This window comes from Schistocerca cancellata, chromosome 6 (assembly GCF_023864275.1).
Source record: "Schistocerca cancellata isolate TAMUIC-IGC-003103 chromosome 6, iqSchCanc2.1, whole genome shotgun sequence".
Lineage (NCBI taxonomy): Eukaryota > Metazoa > Arthropoda > Insecta > Orthoptera > Acrididae > Schistocerca > Schistocerca cancellata.
This window is the reverse complement of record NC_064631.1, coordinates 369,736,881-369,759,207: the sequence shown is the minus strand read 5'-3', so window position 1 is coordinate 369,759,207 and position 22,327 is coordinate 369,736,881. Positions and strand designations below refer to the sequence as shown.

The 22,327-nt window shown below is 40.1% G+C and overlaps 1 protein-coding gene across 1 annotated transcript in view; it reads left to right on the top strand.

The window, feature by feature from the left end:
- Positions 1 to 22,327, top strand: part of LOC126191316 (bifunctional arginine demethylase and lysyl-hydroxylase JMJD6) — a 124,762-nt gene that overhangs the window by 22,826 nt on the left and 79,609 nt on the right. The gene's annotated exons all lie outside the window — the stretch shown is intronic.

Genomic DNA, 22,327 nt, shown 5'->3' with positions numbered 1-22,327 from the left:
ACATGCATCCACCCTCCGTTGCATGGAATCCCTGATGCGCTGATGCAGCCCTGGAGAATGGCGTATTGTATCACAGCCATCCACAATACGAGCACAAAGAGTCTCTACATTTGGTACCGGGGTTGCGTAGACAAGAGCATTCAAATGCCCCCTAAATGAAAGTCAAGAGGGTTGCGGTCAGGAGAGCGTGGAGGCCATGGAATTGGTCCGCCTCTACCAATCCATCGGTTACCGAATCTGTTGTTGAGAAGCGTACGAACACTTCGACTGAAATGTGCAGGAGCTCCATCGTGCAAGAACCACATGTTGTGTCGTACTTGTAAAGGCACATGTTCTAGCAGCGCAGGTAGAGTATCCCGTATGAAATTATGATAACGTGCTCCATTGAGCGTAGGTGGACAACGAAACTATAATGAGCTGTAACATGGAAATTAAGCGTTTCCAGACACATGTCCACGTAACATCTTTTCTTTATTTGTGTGTGAGGAATGTTTCCTGAAAGTTTGGCCGTACCTTTTTGTAACACCCTGTATAACTACATGACAACAATGCAATTCATATTTAAGGGCCTGATAGAAAGTTCATTGAACCACCTTCAAGCTATTTTGCTACCGTTCCACTCTCGAACAGTGTGCGGGGGAAAAAAAAAACACTTGAATCTTACCATGTGAGCTCATTTATCTTATTTTATTATGGTGGTCACCTTTTCCTATGTAGGTGGGCCCAAACACAGGGTGTCTACGACCCAGGAGATCCGGGAAAAACCCGGGAATTTTTTCGTCCAAGCTGCCTGGATCTAGGAGTGCGGGGGGTGGGGCAAATTCATATAAACCTTGTTTCACAAAGCGCCTAGCATCCAGCACATGTTGGTCTATCGATTATTCGTATGACTTTGAAACGTGTCCCTGTCGGTTTTTGAACATTGTTGAACACATTCTAAGTTGATTTCTGAATGAATCATATGTCGATTTGTGGATGCGTGCATAGTGTACGTGATGTCTCTGTCAGTGGAATCCTCATCACATCTAGGAATAAACTTTCCCTGCAGACAAAAGGGGCTATAAGAGCTGAGGAAAGTATAGCGAACGAAAGAAAGCCAACCACTGTCTGATTATGTGGTTGATAGGGTTTGCAAATGATGAGTGTTGTTATGATTACCAGTGAAATCCATAGATGCAGACTACCAGAGTGTGAATAAATGACTAACAGGAATAACAGGTAAGAAAGATTACTTATTGTCTTCTTGGTGCATCCAAGAAAATGAAATTTTGACAGAAAATTTTTGGCCAGATCGCTATACTAGCAAAGACCAGTTGTACAGTCTCCGGCTAGCAGCCGCTTTAAGATCTATTCTGGAAGTAGTGCGGAAAATGCGTTGTACGAACACGTAACAATGCCTAACCGGAGATTAATCGCGGGATAACTAAACTGGTCATTCTGGCAGAGTTAGTGAAGTTAACCGGCGAATAAGTTTTGACATTGGCAGGAATAGATACAGAATTAGTGATGACAACATTGTTTGTTAGAACGAGGAAGGAGAAAAAACGGGGACATCACACAAATTATCGAAGAATAAGACGATTCCAAATTTCTATAAAAATTTCGCACTACTACTTTTCAATCTCATGCTTGAGAAACTGGAGCATATGAATGAAGTGTAAAACTAATTCCGAACATAAAGCTTTTTGCTTGTTGTAGGCCTAATAGGCATTTGATATTGGTACTTTGTGAATTATAATCTGCCGTGTTATAAAAATGACCATTTCTGCCAACACAGTCTCGTTTATTTGGTGTGTGTTACAGTTGCTGCAATAGTAGAAAGGCCTATTTTCTTTCGTGTACCAGACAGTGACAACAGATGTAATCAGATTGAGAAACCACACCAGTTGTTGTTACTATTTGTATTAACAGCTTTTTCAGTAGCAGACGACGACATTTCGATTTTTCATGTGGCAAAAGGTTTGATGAACTTTGATGAGGTAACAGATTCTTTTGCAGAAAGGAAAGCGCGCCATGTAAAGCTGTAGCAAGATTAGAGAGAAAAAAATTCTAGGAGCTAAGGATTGAAGAAATGTGTACTGTCTTGCTTGTCGCTTCTCTTTTCTGGTTTTATGTATCCTGTGCTTAATTTTATGTCACACAAAGCAGCAAGTTGTTAGCTAATAGGGAATAAAGAGTGCAAATTTTCCGAAGAGTTTTTTTTTTAAAGAGAGAGAGGGAGGGGGGGGGGGGGGCAGGCAGGATGTCAAACCGGCTGACTGGAAGCAGGAGAGGCACCATAGGACATTTTAATTTCCACTGTTCTGAATATAGTTTGATGGCATCCAGTACAAAATATACACGTTTCAATTCCACAGATCGAAATACAGTGACGTGCGATAGAAGAATGCTGTGTGAAGAGGTGTGGTGTTGCACTTTGGCAGATCAGATAACATGTCTTACAATTCCTCGGACACGTATGTTTTATGTATCAGAGTCTTCAGAAGGATGTGCGCTACAAAATGAACGTTCGGAAATATCGTAGATACGGGTCCGATGCACAGAGCAGTTTGAGTTATAATAGGAAAGTGGGTAGTCTCCATGTGACCCGTGTTTACTTTTAATGATTTTGCTGTTTCCACTTAGTCTACTGCACTCACGTCAAATGAAAACAAAATTGATTTCTGTGGCCGGGAGCTATCATGTGAATTAAAATACATTCACATAATTACAGAAGGCTAAAATATGTTATTAGTTTCAGATTTTACTTTATTTCCACCTTTCTGACAGTCAAGCATTAATTGCCATGCAGAACAATGAAGTTATTTTTATTGGTTTGCGGAATAAATTTTCTTTTATTAATGTTTTCCCCTGAGGCGCTCAATATATTTGAAACAAAGGGTTTAATTTCAAACTATTGGCTAGTTTCAACTGTTCGGAGCATTTCAAGTGTACGTTTTCATCTTCTAGCAGGTATGGCATTATGCCATAACAAAGAATCAGATATGAGATAAGAAACTACTGGTACCCAAGGAAATTTATATCCCGAAACGACATTGAAAAGCTTAATATCAGGTTGATGCCTACTTCACTGGGAATCTGGGACTCATTTAAAAATCAGCTCTTTGATGATGAGCCACTTAGAAGATCACACTTTTATGTCATTATTAAAAAATTTACTAACACATTTGTGTGATATATCTTAAAATGTAATACGTGCATAAAAGACCAACATTATATGTGAAAGCTTAGCTTCTCTTGCAGTGTATTGGCCTTAGAGACCAATATTATATGTGAAAGCTTTGTTTTTCTTGTAGCCGCATTATATATATATATATATATAAGGGGGCAGAAAGACTTACCTTAGGGGGAAATATATATATATTAATATACCTGGTAGAGAACAGATGCAAGGCTGTAGAAGCATATGTAACTAGAGCAAAGATAGGTGCTGTCTATATATTATATAATTTTTCCTTCGTGGAATGTTTCCTTCTATTATATATATATATATATATATATATATATATATATATATATATAATAGAGGGAAACATTCCACGAGGGAAAAATATATTTAAAAAGAAAGATGATGAGACTTACCCAACAAAAGCGCTGGCAGGTCGATAGACACACAAATAAACACAATCATACACACAAAACTCTAGCTTTCGCAACCAACGGTTGCCTCGTCAGGAAAGAGGGAAGGAGAAGGAAAGACAAAAGGATTGGGTTTTAAGGGAGAGGGTAAGGAGTCATTCCAATCCCGGGAGCGGAAAGACTTACCTTAGGGGGAAAAAAGGACAGGTTTACACTCGCGCACACACACACATATCCATCCACACATACACAGACACAAGCAGACATTTGTAAAGGCAAAGAGTTTGGGCAGAGATGTCAGTCGGGACGGAAGTATGGGCAAAGATGATGTTGAAAGACAGGTGAGGTATGAGCGGCGGCAGATTGAAATTAGCGGAGATTGAGGCCTGGCGGATAGCGAGAAGAGAGGATATGCTGAAGGGCAAGTTCCCATCTTCGGAGTTCTGACAGGTTGGTGTTAGTGGGAAGTATCCAGATAACCCGGACGGTGTAACACTGTGCCAAGATGTGCTGGCCGTGCACCAAGGCATGTTTAGCCACAGGGTGATCCTCATTACCAACAAACACTGTCTGCCTGTGTCCATTCATGCGAATGGACAGTTTGTTGCTGGTCATTCCCACATAGAACGCTTCACAGTGTAGGCAGGTCAGTTGGTAAATCACGTGGGTGCTTTCACACGTGGCTCTGCCTTTGATCGTGTACACCTTCCGGGTTACAGGACTGGAATAGGTGGTGGTGGGAGGGTGCATGGGACAGGTTTTACACCGGGGTCGGTTACAGGGGTAGGAGCCAGAGGGTAGGGAAGGTGGTTTGGGGATTTCATAGGGATGAACTAAGAGGTTACGAAGGTTAGGTGGACGGCGGAAAGACACTCTTGGTGGAGTGGGGAGGATTTCATGAAGGATGGATCTCATTTCAGGGCAGGATTTGAGGAAGTCGTATCCCTGCTGGAGAGCCACATTCAGAATCTGATCCAGTCCCGGAAAGTATCCTGTCACAAGTGGGGCACTTTTGGGGTTCTTCTGTGGAAGGTTCCGGGTTTGAGGAGATGAGGAAGTGGCTCTGGTTATTTGCTTCTGTACCAGGTCGGGAGGGTAGTTACGGGATGCAAAAGCTGTTTTCAGGTTGTTGGTGTAATGGTTCAAGGATTCCGGACTGGAGCAGATTCGTTTGCCACGAAGACCTAGGCTGTAGGGAAGGGACCGTTTGATGTGGAATGGGTGGCAGCTGTCATAATGGAGGTACTGTTGCTTGTTGGTGGGTTTGATGTGGACGGACGTGTGAAGCTGGCCATTGGACAGGTGGAGGTCAACGTCAAGGAAAGTGGCATGGGATTTAGAGTAGGACCAGGTGAATCTGATGGAACCAAAGGAGTTGAGGTTGGAGAGGAAATTCTGGAGTTCTTCTTCACTGTGAGTCCAGATCATGAAAATGTCATCAATAAATCTGTACCAAACTTTGGGTTGGCAGGCCTGGGTAACCAAGAAGGCTTCCTCTAAGCGACCCATGAATAGGTTGGCGTACGAGGGGGCCATCCTGGTACCCATGGCTGTTCCCTTTAATTGTTGGTATGTCTGGCCTTCAAAAGTGAAGAAGTTGTGGGTCAGGATGAAGCTGGCTAAGGTAATGAGGAAAGAGGTTTTTGGTAGGACGGCAGGTGATCGGCGTGAAAGGAAGTGCTCCATCGCAGCGAGGCCCTGGACATGCGGAATATTTGTGTATAAGGAAGTGGCATCAATGGTTACAAGGATGGTTTCCGGGGGTAACAGACTGGGTAGGGATTCCAGGCGTTCGAGAAAGTGGTTGGTGTCTTTGATGAAGGATGGGAGACTGCATGTAATGGGTTGAAGGTGTTGATCTACGTAGGCAGAGATGCGTTCTGTGGGGGCTTGGTAACCAGCTACAATGGGACGGCCGGGATGATTGGGTTTGTGAATTTTGGGAAGAAGGTAGAAGGTGGGGGTGCGGGGTGTTGGTGGGGTCAGGAGGTTGATGGAGTCAGGTGAAAGGTTTTGTAGGGGGCCTAAGGTTCTGAGGATTCCTTGAAGCTCCGCCTGGACATCAGGAATGGGATTACCATGGCAAACTTTGTAAGTAGTGTTGTCTGAAAGCTGACGCAGTCCCTCAGCCACATACTCCCGACGATCAAGTACCACCGTCGTGGAACCCTTGTCCGCCGGAAGAATGACGATGGATCGGTCAGCCTTCAGATCACGGATAGCCTGGGCTTCAGCAGTGGTGATGTTGGGAGTAGGTTTAAGGTTTTTTAAGAAGGATTGAGAGGCAAGGCTGGAAGTCAGAAATTCCTGGAAGGTTAGGAGAGGGTGATTTTGAGGAAGAGGAGGTGGGTCCCGCTGTGAGGGAGGACGGAACTGTTCCAGGCATGGTTCAATTTGGATAGTATCTTGGGGAGTTGGATCATTGGGAGTAGGATTAGGATCATTTTTCTTCGTGGCAAAGTGATATTTCCAGCAGAGAGTACGGCTGTAGGACAGTAAATCTTTGACAAGGGCTGTTTGGTTAAATCTGGGAGTGGGGCTGAAGGTGAGGCCTTTGGATAGGACAGAGGTTTCGGATTGGGAGAGAGGTTTGGAGGAGAGGTTAACTACTGAATTGGGGTGTTGTGGTTCCAGATTGTGTTGATTGGAGTTTTGAGGTTTTGGAGGGAGTGGAGCTGGAAGTGGGAGATTGAGTAGATGGGAGAGACTGGGTTTGTGTGCAATGAGAGGAGGTTGAGGTTTGCTGGAAAGGTTGTGAAGGGTGAGTGAGTTGCCTTTCCGGAGGTGGGAAACCAGGAGATTGGATAGTTTTTTAAATTCACAAACCCAATCATCCCGGCCGTCCCATTGTAGCTGGTTACCAAGCCCCCACAGAACGCATCTCTGCCTACGTAGATCAACACCTTCAACCCATTACATGCAGTCTCCCATCCTTCATCAAAGACACCAACCACTTTCTCGAACGCCTGGAATCCCTACCCAGTCTGTTACCCCCGGAAACCATCCTTGTAACCATTGATGCCACTTCCTTATACACAAATATTCCGCATGTCCAGGGCCTCGCTGCGATGGAGCACTTCCTTTCACGCCGATCACCTGCCGTCCTACCAAAAACCTCTTTCCTCATTACCTTAGCCAGCTTCATCCTGACCCACAACTTCTTCACTTTTGAAGGCCAGACATACCAACAATTAAAGGGAACAGCCATGGGTACCAGGATGGCCCCCTCGTACGCCAACCTATTCATGGGTCGCTTAGAGGAAGCCTTCTTGGTTACCCAGGCCTGCCAACCCAAAGTTTGGTACAGATTTATTGATGACATTTTCATGATCTGGACTCACAGTGAAGAAGAACTCCAGAATTTCCTCTCCAACCTCAACTCCTTTGGTTCCATCAGATTCACCTGGTCCTACTCTAAATCCCATGCCACTTTCCTTGACGTTGACCTCCACCTGTCCAATGGCCAGCTTCACACGTCCGTCCACATCAAACCCACCAACAAGCAACAGTACCTCCATTATGACAGCTGCCACCCATTCCACATCAAACGGTCCCTTCCCTACAGCCTAGGTCTTCGTGGCAAACGAATCTGCTCCAGTCCGGAATCCTTGAACCATTACACCAACAACCTGAAAACAGCTTTTGCATCCCGTAACTACCCTCCCGACCTGGTACAGAAGCAAATAACCAGAGCCACTTCCTCATCTCCTCAAACCCGGAACCTTCCACAGAAGAACCCCAAAAGTGCCCCACTTGTGACAGGATACTTTCCGGGACTGGATCAGATTCTGAATGTGGCTCTCCAGCAGGGATACGACTTCCTCAAATCCTGCCCTGAAATGAGATCCATCCTTCATGAAATCCTCCCCACTCCACCAAGAGTGTCTTTCCGCCGTCCACCTAACCTTCGTAACCTCTTAGTTCATCCCTATGAAATCCCCAAACCACCTTCCCTACCCTCTGGCTCCTACCCCTGTAACCGACCCCGGTGTAAAACCTGTCCCATGCACCCTCCCACCACCACCTATTCCAGTCCTGTAACCCGGAAGGTGTACACGATCAAAGGCAGAGCCACGTGTGAAAGCACCCACGTGATTTACCAACTGACCTGCCTACACTGTGAAGCGTTCTATGTGGGAATGACCAGCAACAAACTGTCCATTCGCATGAATGGACACAGGCAGACAGTGTTTGTTGGTAATGAGGATCACCCTGTGGCTAAACATGCCTTGGTGCACGGCCAGCACATCTTGGCACAGTGTTACACCGTCCGGGTTATCTGGATACTTCCCACTAACACCAACCTGTCAGAACTCCGAAGATGGGAACTTGCCCTTCAGCATATCCTCTCTTCTCGCTATCCGCCAGGCCTCAATCTCCGCTAATTTCAATCTGCCGCCGCTCATACCTCACCTGTCTTTCAACATCATCTTTGCCCATACTTCCGTCCCGACTGACATCTCTGCCCAAACTCTTTGCCTTTACAAATGTCTGCTTGTGTCTGTGTATGTGTGGATGGATATGTGTGTGTGTGCGAGTGTAAACCTGTCCTTTTTTCCCCCTAAGGTAAGTCTTTCCGCTCCCGGGATTGGAATGACTCCTTACCCTCTCCCTTAAAACCCAATCCTTTTGTCTTTCCTTCTCCTTCCCTCTTTCCTGACGAGGCAACCGTTGGTTGCGAAAGCTAGAGTTTTGTGTGTATGATTGTGTTTATTTGTGTGTCTATCGACCTGCCAGCGCTTTTGTTGGGTAAGTCTCATCATCTTTCTTTTTAAATATATATATATATATATATATATATATATATAGAAGGAAACATTCCACGAAGGAAAAATTATCTAAAAACAAAGATGATGTGACTTACCAAATGAAAGTGCTGGCAGGTCGACAGACACACAAACGAACACAAACATACACACAAAATTCAAGCTTTTGCAACAAACTGTTGCCTCGTCAGGAAAGAGGGAAGGAGACATTCCAGTCCCGGGAGCGGAAAGACTTACCTTAGGGGGAAATATATATATATTAATATACCTGGTAGAGAACAGATGCAAGGCTGTAGAAGCATATGTAACTAGAGCAAAGATAGGTGCTGTCTATATATTAATATATTAATATTAATATACATATATTAATTTAAACCCGTAACTTTTCCTGTTTATGTGTTCGCACTACTTAACAGTGATGTTGGTATTGGCTGACTACACCACATGTCTGAAGCTCTGAATATCCGCTGTCATCAGCTGGCGAGACATGAGCTATGACTGGCTTACAAATATGCATCACAATCTCGAATTCAATGCTTCGGAAAGTAACATGCGGTGTTTGTTGGAATTCGAATTTATACTTTCGTAATACGAAAATATGCAGCGTACATGTTACTGCACATCAAACATCTTTCCAAAAGGTGTTTTGTTTTCTAAAGCGCCGGGAAATTCTACACCCATGTATAACCATTCAAAGGACTGATAAGTTATACAGTTCCGAGAGAAAATATACTGTCAATTAACAGGGAGAAACTATGTTTCCACCCGGAAGAAAGTGTATTTTTAACCGGGAAATCCAGGATTTTTTTTTTTCCTTGTCCACGTATACACCCTGAAACAAAATATTTTTATATTTGGAGGAGAAAGTAACTGATTGAAATTTTGTGAAATGATCTTGCCGCAAAGAAATGTGCCTATGTTGATAGTACAAGAAGAGCTGCCTTACTTTTAACTCTTTCCATGTCCTCAGTCAATCCTATCTCATACAGATCCTATACCAAACATCAGTAATTGAGAAGGTGACGGACAAATGTAGTGCCTTGACATTTTACACGTCATAGTGTGGAACATTAGATCTTTTAATTAGGGAGGTACATTAGAGAATTTAAAAAGAGAAATAGATACTTTGAAGTCAGGTGTTGTGGGAATTAGTGAAGTGCAACAGCAGGAACAACAGGGCATCTGGTCAGGTCATTACAAGTTCATCAATGCAGAATGAGATCGAGTAATCTGTATATGAAGAGACAAGGAAATTATATCAATTGTCGGATAAGAAAGAATAGACTGGGGGAATGAATGAAACAGGAAGCAGCCTAGTAAAATTTTGCACAGAGCATAATTTCATCATCACCAAGACTTGGTTTAAGGATCATGTAAGAAGTTTGTATACATGGGTCCACTTTAAGTTTTCAGATTGATTACATAAAGGTAAGACAAAGATATAGAAACCCTACTTTAAACTGTAAGACATTTTACAGAACAATGTTGACTCTGATTGTAATTTATTGGTTTTGAACTGAAGAACATGAAAAAAATTAGGAAGTTAAGGAAATGGGAGCTTGCTAAATTGAAGCAGCCGGAGGCTGTTGAGACTTTCAGAAGGAGCATTGGGCAACTTTTGTTTCGAGGAATGCAATAGAATGAATGGGTAACTTTGGGAGATGAAACGGTGAAGGCAGCAGATAACCACATTTGCAAAAGACAAGACCTAGGAGAAATTCTTGAATATCACAGGTGATATTGAGTTTAATTGATGAAAAGAGAAAATATTTAAAAAATGCAGCAATGAAGCAGCCGAAAAGGAATAGAGATATCTAAAAATTGCTGTTGACAGAAAGTGCTTAAATATTAAGCACCTGGTAGAGAACAGATGCAAGGCTGTAGAAGCATATGTAACTAGAGCAAAGATAGGTGCTGTCTATAAGAAAATTAGAGACCTTTGGAGAAAAGAAAAGCAATTGTATGAACATCAAGAGCTCAGATAGCATGCCAGTCTTATGCAAAGAAAGGAAAGCTGTAAGATGGGAGGAATATATATAGGAGCCCTACAAGGGAAATGAACTTGATGACAATATTTTAGAAAGGGAGGTACTAATAGCTGAAGATGAGATGGGAGCTATGGTCCTGTGAGACGAATGTAACAGAGCACTGAAAGACTTTTTATTGGTGACACGGCTCCTGAAACGGGTAACATTTTCCCAGAAGTTCATATTCTTGAGGGGAAAAAACCTTGTTTCACAAAGCGTCTAGTATCCAGCGCACATTCGTCCATCAATTATTCATATGATTTTGAAATTCATCCCTGTTGGCTTTTGAACATATTCTAAGTTTATTTCTGAATGAATCATAAGTTAATTTTTGAATGTGTGCATAGTGTACGTCATATCTCTGCCAGAGGAATCTCAGTCGCATCTAGAAATAAACTTTCCTGCAGACAGATGGTGTGGGGCTATATGAGCTGAGCAGAATAAAGCCGAAGAATGCCAATCGCTGTTTGTTTATGTGGTTGACTGGGTTTGCGAATGAGTATCGTTGTTATAATTACTAGTGAAATTCACGCAAAAACAATTTGAAATTTTTAATTTATACTCTATAACACTTATTTTTACAATTATTTAAGTTTTGTTCAAATGCTTCTAGTTTATTTTATTGCACTAAACAAAGCCTGCAGCATTTTATTATTTATCACACTAAAGCACATAATTTTGTGTGGTTCTTTTAAATATAGTACACACAAATTGACTGTTAGAGTACTGAATTTTACACTCTGAAAAATTATACAATCTCTGTAGCAAATAAATTTCCAAATAAAACTATATTCCACGGTTTAAATTTGCGCATAAAAGTTCCACCCAACTATGAATCACCACTCAGAAACCATTCGATTTTAACAGATTAATATTTCACAGAAGAAACAGACAGATCCCCATCACAACTTTCCTGAAGTTCTTCCTCTGAATTATACTTTTGTTCGATAGCAGAACTATGATCACTGGCTAATGTAAAATCATCGTCTTTATCATTTATTTCTTGATCTGTATCACTGACACATTCCTCCATAGACGGACTAACAATTTCATCAAACTCGGGAAAATTAAAAATGACACATTTGTGCCTACACATTTTGAGTTATATGGTACCACACTGAAGAAAACAGGTACGTAGTTCATGAGGCGCAGTCTAGGAGACTCCAACACCTACCAGTAACACATGTCAACAATAAACGCAGAAGGTGATAATGCAACCTACAGCAGAACATTGTAGCTTGGCAATTTAAGGAGGGTAGGGGGGTTATAGAAGCATTCCAACAAAACTGGCATTGGACAGCGAGTTCAAAAATTTTTACGCAGACTGAGAGACCACACCTCGTGAGTTACGTGTTAACAGGCAAGAAAGATTACATATTATCTTCTCGGTGTATCCAAGAATTTGAAATTTTGACAGAAATTTTTTTGACCGGACCACTACACTAGTAAGGGTCAGTTGTACAGTCCTCCATAACAGCCGCTGAAGTTCTGTTCTGGGAGCAGTGTGGACTACTTTTCGATGTCATGCTTCAGAAGCCAGAGCTTATGAATGAAATGTGAAACTATTTCCTAACATAAAGCTTTTGCTTGTAGTAGGCCTAATAGGCATTTGGTATTGGTGCTTCGTGAATTATGTTCTGTTGTATTATAAAAATGACCATTTATGCCAAAAGTGTTTTGTTTATTTGGTGTGTGTTACAATTGCTGCAATATTAGATGGACCTATTTCGTTTTATCTAGCAGATAGCGAAAAAATACACGTAATCAGATTGAGAAACCACACCAGTTTTGGATATTATTTCTATTAACAGCTTTTTCAGTATTAGACAATGACATTTAGTTTTTTCATGTAGCAAAACGTTTGATGAACTTTGATGAGGTAACAGATTCTTTCCCAGAAAGAAAAGCATACCATGTAAAGCTATAGCAAAATTAGAGAGAAAAAAATGCTTGGACTTATTAAGGATTGAAGAAGTGTGTACTGTCTTCTTGTCTCTTGCCTTTATTGGTTTTATGTAGGCTATATTTAATTTTATGTTACCCAAAAAGCAAGTTATTAGCTAACAGGCAATAAAGAGTGCATATTTTCTGAAGAGTTCTTGTTTTCCCAGTTACAAATAATCCCACTCAATATTAATTGCAAGTTTTTTTTTAAAGAAGGGCTAGATGTCAAACTGGCTAACTGGGAGCTGGAGAGGCACCACAGGACATTTTAATTTCCACTGTCTTGAATATAGTTTGATGGCATCCATTACAAAATATTACACCTTTGAATTCCACAAAGTGAAATACATTGATGTGCGATAGAAGAATGCTGTGTGAAGAAGCATGGCACTGCACTTTGGCACACTTAAAAGACCAAGTAACGTGTCTTACATTTCCTCGAACATCTATGTTTTATACATATATCGGACTCTTCAGAAAGATGGCACTACAAAATGAACATATTTTTGAAAAGTCGATTTTTTAAATTTTTGGCATCCTGCCCCAAACACTGGAGGGAGGGGGCACCACTATTTAGTATTGCCACAGTTCGGAAATATCGTTGATCTGCGGCTGATGCATAGAGCAGTCTGAGTTGTGGTGGGGAGGTGGATAGTCTCCACGTACCTCGTGCTCGTGTTTACGTTTAGTGATTTTGCTGTTTCCTCTCAGTTTATTGCTCTCACATCAAATGAAAACAAAACCAATTTCTGTGGCTGGGAGCTATCAAGTGAATTAAAGTACATTCACGTAATTATGGAAGGCTAAAATATATTATTAGTTTCATATTTTATTTTATTTTCACCTTTCTGACACTCAAGTATTAATCACCTTGCAGAACAATGAAGTTATTTTTGTCGGTTTGCTGAGGAAATTTGGCTTTTATTAATCTTTTCCACAGACACAGTCAATTTATTTGAAACGGAGTATTTAATTCCACACCATTGACTAGTTTCTACTGTTCGCTGAATTTCAAAAGTGCATCTTTAGCACGTATGGCACTATGCCGTAATAAAGAAGCAAACATGAGATTAACAGTAATGGTACTCCAAGAAAATTTGCATCCAAATCTGGACATATGAATGTGCACTTTAAGCCGAATTATGCATTTTTGTATGGTTCCCAAAAATAAAAGGCTCAATGGGGCTGGTACAGCTATTGGAAATGTATGGTGTTTGATGTTGGAAGAACTTTGTGAGAAGATTTTCATATCTAGTTCTGCTGGATGATGATGATGATGATGATGATGATGATGATGATGTTGATGTCATCTCCACTTGAGAAAAAATACAATCCAGCTGCAGTCACTAGCACGTAACAGTTCTCTTTGCTAAGATTTTCCAGTGTACTGAAATATTCCTGATACAATTCAGGATACTTAGAGGATCACCCACCACAATTTACAAAAACTACTGGATTTTGTTTAATATTGTCTTGCTTGTCGTGTGTATTATGTGGAGAAATTTTGTTCATTTTATGTGTGTGGTGTAAAAAAAAAAAAGTAATGTTCTAAGCATTCCTTTATAGTTTGTCATCATTGTAATAATTTTATATCGTAATAATGAGAGTTACTTACTAGTTTCAATTAACAAAATACATGTAAGTGAAATGGTAAACGAGAAAACAGAATAAACATTAATTTAAAATGTAAAATGACAGTTTAAAATTTAAAAGAAAATTAAGCAAAACATGTAATTAGAATAATAATGAATGGTTAGATATTTTGATTAGGTATATTGACAGTACTCTGACAGTACATTGTATACAGCTTATTATCCAAAAATGGTATATCAGAAACCAGCATTATTATACGTGGATGGATGTGGTGTGAAAGCTTTTTTAATTTGTGTCGTAAGAAATGTTTTCATTTTTCAAAATTAATTGATAGTGGTAGGGAGTTTCACAAAATTTCAGATTAGTACAGAAGTTGATTATACAGCTTTCAAGAATCTTAATTACATTTCAACTTTTATGTGAAACATATTTTTTATGTATTAGATATTTCCCATAAACCCAATATGCCAAATTACTTTTTAGAGTGTGCTGTACCTGTTAAAAGTGAAATTGGACAAAAACAAAAAAATATATGTCACATTATTTTGACCTTTCTACGTACTTGTGAAGTTACACCTGGGAATGTTCCCTTGTGGTTCACAAGAGCTGTGCTCCCTTGTGGCCGGACAGTGAGTATGTGGGAAATGATAGATGATTGGAAAGACAAGGTATAGGAAGTCTGTTCCTGGACAAGGTTGGGATGGTAATTGCTGTCTGTGAGGACTCAATGAAGCCCTTGACATATTTGGAGAGTGTCTGCTCATCACTTCAGAAGTGACAATTGCACGTGGCTAGGCCGTATGGAAGGGACTTCTTGGTACGGAATAGGTGGCAGCTGTCGAAGTAAAGGCATTGTTGGTGATCGGTAGGTTTGATGTGGAAGGAGGTATTGATGTAGCCATCCCTGAGTGGAGGTCAACATCGAGGAAGGTGTCTTGTTGATAGTAGAAAGGCGATGAGGTGAAACAAATGGGGGCGATTAGGGGCATGTTGCGGTTCTGGAAGTATATGGATAGGGTGCCCCCAGCCTCTCTCCAGATCACAAAGATGTCATCAGTGAATATGAACCATGTAAGGGGCTTGGGATTCTGGGAGGTTCGGAAGGATTCCTCTAGATGGCCCATGAATAGGTTAGCATAAGATGTTAAAATTTGGTTGCCCATTGCTGTACCACAAATTTGTTTGTAGGTGATACCTTCAAAGGAGAAGTAATTGTTGGTGAGGATATAGTTGGTCACTGTGACCAGAAAGGGAGTTGTAGGTTCCCCAGTGCCGGATTGACTTCGAACTTTCCACTTAACTAAAAACCGAAAAAAAGCAGTTTATCATTGTAGCTAGAAAATCTGTTGTCTATTAGATCAAATATTTCATTCATTTTAGAAAATCCTTCATTGATTTGTGTTCTCAGATATGAAATCACCTGTCTTAATTCTGTTGATTGGTGTGTCAGTGTGTGCCTTATTTCTGTTGACTGATTTAAAATCATATGCATAATTGTTTCTGACGTCCACTTTTCCTTCATGGGAGTCATGGTAATCAGTATCCATACAAATGTTAATGTAAAAAGGCACAGAATTGGCACTGATATTAATTAAGAACATACTAAATAAGGAATGTGCATCTCTTTTGTCTGTATTGCTCTCAAATCAACAAAATTCACTAAATAAGTTCTCTGTCAAAATTGAAAATAGTCTAACAAATCACCTGTATATAATGGGAATGGCTTGACCAGTTATTAGACAAACTCAGTGTAATAATTAAAATTATGAATTTGCTGCATAATAAAATTGATATTAAGTATACAGATCCCACTGGATTTTCCTAAAGTGAACCCACATAGAGTTCGTATATGCCCCACCTGTCACTTTTGGATATGCTATATCTGCTCGATCAGTGCTGGAAGCCCATTGCACTGGCAGCCAGTGTCGTGTTGAGCTCTTGACTGTGAACTGCAGGCTGCCAATTGCAGCTCTCTCTGATGTTGTCTTGAACTATTCTTCTCATAAAGTGAGCTTACATCCAACAAACACACGTTGCATGTGTGTATTTGATAATTATTGCCAGTGCATAATTTTTGATTAACTGTTGCTCAAGACCAATTGAAATTAAATTCAGTGTGTGGAAAATCATCTTTGTATTTAATATTGATTGCTAAATTTTACTTAATAATGTTTACTGGTGTTTGTCCCCATTGTTGAATTTCTTGACAGCAGCTTGTACATTAGTGATGCCAAAAAAAATTCACTTTTGTTTCTCCTTTGGAAATAATACCGAATATTTTAAGATTTTTTCCAGTACAAAATATGCAGCACAGCTGTAGTTGCCGCAGTGCCTGTTTCACACATGCATGTCTCAAGCAACATTGTATCACTCTTCCTTAACAACATAGGAACTCAGATTCGTGTGCAGCACTTAATGTCTTATTAATGTACATTTGTACAACTTTTAGTTAATATTAATTCTCCATCGACGTAAATGTTATATGCGCTTAATTCGCATAAATTCTTCTCAGTACTTCACTATTACTTTAAAGTTCTCTGGTAAATGATTTTGAATTATCTTTAGTTTTGTTTTACACTTGAAGTAATTGCAAAGTCTTTAGTTCATTTCATGCCATACAGTTAGAAATCTTACTCACTGTACTGCAGCATTCGCCCACATATTGAGATTGTCTGAGTTCATTAATATTCTTCCACATGAATCAGAGAAATTTTCTTGAATCTTGAGGAACCAAGTCGTACTCTTAAGTGTTCTGCAATAAATCTTTTCTTATTTTTTGAATGTTTGTTTCTTCTTAATAAGTCTCTTCTTTTCTTCTTAGTTAATTTCCAAATAGAACTTCTTCACTGCAGATCCGTTTTTTAACACACATTCATCACATGAAAAATTCTGTACCTTTGCATTACTTATGTGTCGTGACAGAAGCATTTCCCAAGATTTTCGCTAATCAGTGATACAAATTCCTTCACGTACTAGTGTTCCTCTTTTTAATACCTCACAAACAGTATGAACAATGTGCCTGATGTAGATCGCATGATTTAAGTTGCAGAATGTAAGTCAGCATACACTGATGAGCCAAAACATAATGACCACTGCCAGCTAATGCCAAGCAGGGCAAGTGACATGGTAAGGGAAGTATATCAACATTAGCAATGATACATATGGGGAAATCCACTGACATAAGTAATTTTGACAAAGGCAGATTGATTGTCTGGCCCGCTGACTGGGAACAACCATCTCTGAAACAGTGGAGATGATCAGCTGTTAATGTCCTGCTGTCATAAACATCTATGTAAAGTGGTTGAAGGACAGTAAACCACAAGTAAATGACAATGTGTTAGACATCCACACTTCATCACAAAACATTGAGGTCAGAGGCTTGGCCCGTCTGTAAAGCAGGATCAGTGGCTATCTGTGCCAGTCTGATGACAGAGTACAATGATAGTGTAGGGCTGAATAAAATGATAGTGTAAGTAAAAGTGTTTTGGAACACACTGTTCAGTGCGCATTGTTGAACATGGAGCTGCACAGCAGCAACCCATGTATTCCAAAGTTGACACATTGTGATTGCAGTAGGCACGGGATTGTCAAGATTGGGATATGATTACTGGAAGAATGTGGTCTTGGCAAATGAATCACATTTCTTATTACACCAGGTCAGTGGTTGTGTCCGGATATGCTGTTTTCCAGATGAACAGCTGCTCAAAATGTATGTCACACAGCAGACGCAGTGGCCATGTCCAGATATGCTGTTATCCATACGAATAGCTGCTCAAAACATGCAGCACTCCATGGACCAAGTTGGGTGAGGGGAAGTTATAATAGTGCTTCCCAGACAAAAACGGGAATTTGGATTGAGGAGTGAGCTGTGCTAGGATAGTTCATGCACTTGTACAAAGCCACTGTGTCAGGGCAGCATAGTGGTTAGCACATGTGTCTAGTGGGCAAGAGACCCAGGTTTGAATCCCAGAATTTTCAGTTGTTGCTTCAGTCTGCATGCACACACTATTACAAAATTTGGACTGCCAAGGAAGCAGCTAAAACTGTGCTAATATTCAGTATGACAATAATACCAATCTTATATAGCGTCAAATAACTGTCACTGTTGCAGGCCCAGAATCATACTGCTGTGATTTGAGAGGCATGGTAATGAATTCTCTCTGATGTGTTGGCCACCAAATTCATCTGATGCACCCCAGTGGAAATGAAATACTATTGCCCACCAGCTCCGTACCCACAAATCACTAGCCCTTAATTCATGGAGTTGGCATGAGCTGTCCATAGGCATCTGGGGACATACCTCAGGAACCTACCAAAGACTTGTCAAATCATGGCATTGTCTGTTTTCTCGAGGCAGCAGGTTATCAAAAGCATGGGGTTCACTTGTTCTCCAATCAAGGGTCCCACTAAAGTATTCATTGTGTATATGTACTGTTCTTTCGGGCAATAGTTTTGTATAGAATAAAATACACTGGATCATCAGATGTTACTTGTCCTGATTTGCGACACTTTCTTCATATAGGAACTGAAAATACAACTTCTTTAATGTGCTGTCATCACGAACAAACTTTCCAGTATGCTTATACAGATACATCTTCATAATGCAATTGTTGAATATGGAAAGCGAATATCACATTCTAACATGTCACTGCTGTGTCAAAAAAAAAAAAAAAGGAGGGGGGGGGGCTACTCACCATAAAGATGATCCATTCATTGTGCCTGTCTGCAGTTCAATGGGTCATCTTTATGACAGGTAGCAATGTATCCATCGCCTAATAATATTGACATTCAAGCCTGGAGTTATCTTTATTTAATAGTCACTAACATTGGCAGCTATTGTGTAGGAGCACAAGACCACGTGAACAACCTAACTTTTGACACCTTGCGGATTTATTGGTTATTTTTCTTTGAGTGCTGTTTAACGTACTGCAGATGTGCTAATCTGAAATACCCAGCACTAAATCTGCCGCACTGTGATCCTCTAGACTCGGTGAAACTTGGCATAAGGATCGCAAGCACACCTTCGCTTGTGCATGTTTTTAGGAGTTTCTGTGCAGGCGCAACTAGTGTGACATAATTGCCTTATGCGCCAAATGCATACAGATTTGATAAACGTTTTGCACGGTTCAAGGCATGCACTGTTAGCTCTTACCATTCAACTACAAGTTTACATCAATGCCATGACGTGGTAACACACTGCAGCAGTCTTTTATTCATGTTTGCTTGTCATAAATCCCATTAGATGGTAGCACATTCCACAGATATGTAAATTCACTCAGTGTATAGTAAATTATATGTTATAGCTATACTGAAAGAACAACTAATTTTGTGGGATTCTGAATGAGATATGTTTTGGTTTTAATCATAAAGTAATCCATTTGAGCCACCAAGAACCATAAAGCACATAATCCTCGATTGTGAGAGTGTACCATTTATTCATGATTCTGACATCTGTTGATCTTAAGGTGGGTCAGGTTTGTCTGTACTGTAGGGCCACATTGTACATACATCTCAACATTCACAAAAAATTGTCTCACTGGTTTCTCTGATATTCACTTAAATATGGTGGGGGGGGGGGGTCGAAGATGGTGTGCTTTTGGCCCTTATGGCTCTTAGCACCTCATTTGTATTCTAGTCAAGTAACCTTGTTGGTAGATAGTACTACTTGAATTTAATAATTTCTGCAAAAGGCAGTTTGTGTTTGGAGTTGGTTGTTTACTGTGCAGGAATTGGATTTTCCTGTGCAGTGTCAGCATGAACTCTATTGAACTTGTATTAAGTGCTAACAGGAAAGAAAATTACCAAGAAAAGTTAACCGCAAAGGAAGTAGACCAGAGCCATTGCCTGAGAAAGTGACGAAATCAAATAATTGTAACTACAAGCAAACATTTAATAAAGAAGCCTATAATAAGTGTAAGCTGTGTGGGTGCAAAACAAGAATGCCCGATTTTCAACCCAGAAGCTAATTCATTAACAAATAAATGAATTACAAAGCTTGTACTTTTGTCCAAAAAAATAAAAAGCACGAAAACTCCCAATTACACAAGAATGCAAAACGGAGGGTAACAAAAGTTTAAACATTATTTCGTTCTTGCCATAAACTGTATTTAGTGCAAAATAATGGAGTCCACAAAAACAATTCTTCCTTTTTCATACACGTTATGCATATTATTGTTATTATTGACAGTGGCTGAAGTTGTATAAATACGTTGACAAGCATAGCTGTTACACAGTAGATGCTATTAATGTTGCACTCTGATATGTATCTGAATTTAAAAATTTGTGAACACACAGAATGTGTACCTACGAGCTACAACTGGTCACTAATAAACTATTTGACTATGTCAAACATTCTCCGATCACTCATTGTGGATTTTGGCAGCTTGGATGCTGCAGACAAAAATAAAAAAATTGGGTAGTAGTAGAGAAGAAAAAGTTACACTTTTACTGTTTGTAGTGCACTGTACTTCAAATTGCTTCTGCTTGTAAAGTGATCACGAGATGATTATCATGGAGACAATCTGTGCAATGATCATTGTTAGAACTGGCATATTTAAATAGTCTGTTTTGGCAGGAATTGTCATAGTTTATTTGTGTAAATGATTAAGACGGCATACTTTGTTGTTTCATTGAATTTTTGCCCCCTTTTTCTTAGTGTTTCGTCTTGCAATTCCCCCTCCCACTCCCCATGATAATGTGACATTAGTGCCTTGAATTACCAAAATAGTTCCTTTCTTCACTGTAAATCAAGTGCCAAAACACAACTACTGAAAGTATCATGGTAACTTTTCTGCTTCTGTTGGATAAATAGCTGTAATCAGTAAGTTTTCCCTCAGAATTCCTCAGCATGATTGATTAATAATGTGCTTCCAGATGTTCAACAGAGTTGATGTTTCCATTTTGGTCTTGCGCCAGTTTATAGCTGTGTCTGTCTCTTGATACTGCACTCTTTGATACTATTTCATTTTTCAGAGCCAGTACCAATATTGTGTAAAACTCACGTTCCCTCATTGTTTACCAGCCCCCCCCCCCCCCCCCCCCCCCCCCCCCCCCCCGCCCGCTGTTTAAGTCATTTAACTGCAGTAATCCAAAAATCTAGGTGTAGTAATTGCATCTGTCATAAAATCCTGAACTACCAGAACAGTAATGTGATTCAGACCTACTAAACTTGGTTTCTTGCTGATTTTACAGGATGTTGACATAGTTTTATGTGCATAAGCAGTTGTGATTATAAAGTTTTGTACTAATTTTATGATGCTCCGTTCATACACTATGGAAGTGCACAAGAATTAAGCTCACAAGACTGAAAAGTAGAGAACTATGCATCAGGAAATCCTTTCCAAAATGCTTGCCGAAACTATTATGTGAAGCCCTCTATCACCAAAGACCTCTTTCATAGCCCAGAAGTAGCCTTGTGGGGAACATATCTGTTCAGTTTTCTCCCACAAATATTGAACACAAACATTTAGAGATTTAAGTAGCCGTTAAGAAAAGAAATTGCCTCTGCTTCTTGGAATGCGTGTGAGAGAGAGTGAATTCAACTGTTTGTTGTCTGTGCCCTGCCATCTTTTGCACTATATTACGAGAGTGGATCAGAAAGCAATGTCTTCTCAAACCAAAAAAATGTGTGTTATCTCTCCTGGTGTGTAATTTTGGAGCAAAACAAGAAAATAGTTATGTTCGTTGTATTTTGACGTATGACTCGGATGGATAAATGGCTAGGCCAAATGTTGTATGAGATTGAGATCCTTTGCATGCAACCAGCATTTCTTTCTTTCATATATTCTATTTGTAACATCATCCTTAATGTTTGATATGTTGTAAATTGTGCTCCTAGGTGGTTCAAAACATATGACCATTTGATCTTTATCAGTAATGGGCAGCTTAGGAAATAAATCCGTCATCAGTGTGTAAGTTATATAATCATAGGAGAGAGAAGAAAATGATATCTAGCATTTGGGAAGTTTCCACTTTTGTTGCTAGTGATCATATATACCTAAATACAGAGGCAGCAAATAATACTGATCCATTCTTAGTATAACCATTAAATTGTGATGTCTTACCTCATTATATGAGATACGAAGTCACTGCGCTATAATCATATCACAGAGCAGACGTGCTACACTTAAGGGTGATTCAGGAGGAGCGGCACATAATTTGTGAATGATTCTACATGTGATAATGAACTGAAAAAGTCTTATGAACTTGCGTCCAATTTTTCACTCATTATGGACCTGTAGTGAGTTGAAAACTACACCCATTCATGGATGACTATAAAGACAATTGTAAATATTACTTACCAAAATGCTGTGTAGGCACTGTGGTGGACATAATAATGAAGGGACAGATCCGTCCCTCAAGAGGTGTGAGGAGACGGGGGGTGTTCTCCAACAGATGGCAGCACTGTGACGTCACACT